Below are 3,829 nucleotides of genomic sequence, written 5' to 3' on the forward strand. Positions count from 1 at the left end.
AAATAATAAAATAGATAGACCACTGGCTAGACTAATAAAGAAAAAAAGAGACAAAATTCAAATAAACATAATCAGAAATGACACGGGGGAGACTACCACTGATCCCACAGAAATACAAACAACCATCAGAGAATATTATGAACACCTCTATGCATGTAAACTAGACAATCTAGAAGAAATGGATAAATTCCTGGACACATACATCCTTCCAACACTGAACCAGGAAGAAACTGAATCCTTGAACAGACCAAAATGAGTTCTGAAATTGAGGCAGTAATAAATGGCATACCAACCAAAAAAAGCCCAGACCCAGGTGAATTCACAGCTGAATTCCACAAGATGTACAACGAATAGCTGGTACCATTCCTCCCAAAACTATTCCAAAAAATTGAGGAGGAGGGACTCCTCCTAATGCATTTGAGGCAAGCATTATCCTGATAACAAAACCTGGCAGTGATACAAAATAAAAAGAAAACTTTGGGTCAATATCCTTGATGAACATTGATGCAAAAATCCTCAACAAAATGCTGGCAAGTTGAATCCAGCAGCACATCAAAAAGCGTATCCACCATGGTCAAGTAGGCTTCATTCCTGGGATGGAAGGTTGGTTCAACATACACAAATCAATAAATGTGGTTCATCACATAAACAAAACTAAAGATAAAAACCACATGATTATCTCAATACATGCAGAAAAAGGTTTTGATAAAATTCCATTCATGTTAAAAACTCTCAATAAACTAGGTATTAAAGGAACATACCTCAAAATAATAAGAGCCATCATCTATGACAAACCCACAGCCAACATCATACTGAATGGGCAAAAGCTGGAAGCATTTCCCTTGAAAACCAGCACAATTCAAGGATTCCTTCTCTTATCACTCCTATTTAACATAGTATTGGAAGTTCTGGCCAGGGCAATCAAGAAAGAGAAAGGAATAAAAGGCATCCAAATAGGAAGAGAGAAGTCGAACTATCCCTGTTTGCAGATGACATGATCATATACCTAGAAAATCCCACAGTCCCAGTCCAAAAGCTTCTTAAACTGATAAACAACTTCAGCAAAGTCTCAAGATACAAAATCAATGTGCAAAAATCACTAGCATTCCTATATACCAACAACACTCAAGCCAGGAGCCAAATCAGGAACGAACACCCATTTGCAATTGTCACAAGAAGATTAAAATATCTAGGCATACAGCTGATAGGGAGGTAAATGATCTCTACAAGAAGAACTACAAACCGCTGCTCAAAGAAATCAGAGATGGCACAGACAAATAGAAAAATGTTCCGTGTTCATGAATAGGAAGAATCAATATAATTAAAATGGCCATACTGCCCAAAGCAATTTATAGATTCAATGTTATTCCCATTGAACTAGCATTGACACCCTTCACAGAACTAGAGAAAGCTATTTTAAAATTCATATGGAACCAAAAAAGAGCCCAAATAGCTAAGGCAATCCTAGGCAAAAAGAACAAAACTGGGAGAATCATGCTACCCAACTTCAAACTATATACAGGGTTATAAAAACCAAAACAGCATGGTTCTTGTACAAAAACATACACATAGACCAATGGAACAGAATAGAGAATCCAGAAATAAGGCTGCACACCTGCAACTATTTGATCTTCAACAAACCTGATAAAAACAAGGAATGGGGAAAGGATTCCCTATTCAATAGATGGTGCTGGGATAGTTGGGTAGCCATATGCAAAAGATTGAAACTGGACCCCTTCCTTCTGCTATGCTCAAACATTAACTCAACATGGATTAAAGACTTAAATGTAAAACTCCAAGCTACAAAAACCCTGGAAGACAACCTAGGCAATGCTATTCAGGACATAGGCATGGGCAAAAGAGTTCACGATGAAGACACCAAAAGCAAAAATCGACAAATGGGATCTAATTAAACTAAAGAGCTTCTGAACAGCAAAAGAAACTATTAACAGAATAAACAGACAACTTACAGAATAGAAGAAAATTTTTGCAAACTATGCATCCGACAAAGGTCTAATATCCAGCGTCTATAAGGAATTTGAACAAATTTACAAAAAAATTAAAAAACCCATAAAAATGTGAGCAAAAGACATAAATAGACACTTTTCAAAAGAAAACATATATGTGGCCAACAATTGTATGAAAAAAAGCTCAACATCACTGATCATTAGAGAAATCCAAATCAAAACTGCAATGAGATATTACTTTATACCACTCAGAATGGCTATTATTAAAAAGTCAAAAAATAACAGATGCTGATGAGGTTGTGGAGAAAAAGGAATGTTTATACACTGTTGATGAGAGTGCAAATTAGTTTAGTCGTTGTGGAAGACAGTGTGATGATTCCTTAAATACCTAAAAACAGAAATACCATTCATCCCAGCAATCCCATTACTGGATATATACCCAAAGGATTATAAATTATTCTATTATGAAGACACATGCACACATATGTTCATTGCAGTACTATTCATAATAGCAAAAATATGGACTCAATCTAAATGTCCATCAATGATAGACTGCATAAAGAAAATGTGGTACATAAACACCATGGAATACTATGCAGCCACAAAAAAGAATAAGATCATGTCCTTTGCAGGAACATGGATGGAGCTGGAGGTCGTACTCCTTAGCAAACTAACACAGGGACAGAAAAATCAAATACCTCATGTTCTCACGTATAAGTGGGAGCTAAATGATTAGAACACATGGACACAAAAAGGGGAACAACACACACTGGGGCCTATCAGAGGGTGGCAGGTGAGAGGAGGGAGAGGATCAGGAAAATAACTAATGGATACTAGGCTTAATACCCAGGTGATGAAATAATCTGTACAACAAACCCCCATGCCCAAGTTTACCTGTGTGACAAACCTGCACATGTACCCCTGAACTTAAAATAAAAGTTAAACGAATAAATAAATAAATGTAGAAGCAATGAGGAAAAATAGAAAATTACCCTTAGAACTCCACAGTAATAATCTCTCTAAGCAAGATCCAGTACTGAATGCTGAAATTAGTGGGTGAAACTTTAAAGAGAAACAGAACATTTCCACAGCCTCAAATTATCTCCACTCCCAAATGTTTATTACTTAATGTGCTAGTTTTAACATATCTCCACAAATTCTTTGATATTCTTCCTTCTAGAAAGTGGAAATCAGCTCACCTCCTCTTTCAGTACAGGTTAGACTTAGGGACTCCCTTTTAACAATTGAATATGGAAAGAGAAAAACGGTAACTTCACAGTGGAGAAACTCAAACTGAGTGACATTTTACAAAACATTTGACAAGTACTCTTCGAAAATGTCAAGGTCATGAAAATTAAGGAAAGATTAAAATTGTTTTAAATTGGAGGAGACTAAGGTAACATGACAACAAAATGCAATGTGGTATTCTGGATTGGAGCCCGGAACAGAAAAATATAGTGGAAAAACTTGGTGAAATCTAAATAAAGTCTATAGTTTTGTTAATGGTATTGTACCAATGTTAATTTTGATAATGGCATTGTGATTATGTAAGTTAACAGAGAAAACCAGATAAAGGATATGTGGGAGCTCATTGTACTCCTTGTGAACTTCTCCCATAAATAAAACTGTTCAAAAATAAAAAGTTTAAAACAAACAAACAAATAAACAATTAAAAGACAAAGAACAAATTGAAGGAAATGTTTAATACAGATGGCAGAAAAAAATGATTGGTAGTCTTACTACAAAGGGGCTTTTATAAACCCATTGAAAAGTCAGGAAACAAAATAAATAAGCAATACATAGTGAGAAACGCAAACGTGAGAATTATAGAGGGAAATACAAATAGACATATAGGAGTAAAC

This window comes from Piliocolobus tephrosceles, chromosome 2 (assembly GCF_002776525.5).
Source record: "Piliocolobus tephrosceles isolate RC106 chromosome 2, ASM277652v3, whole genome shotgun sequence".
Lineage (NCBI taxonomy): Eukaryota > Metazoa > Chordata > Mammalia > Primates > Cercopithecidae > Piliocolobus > Piliocolobus tephrosceles.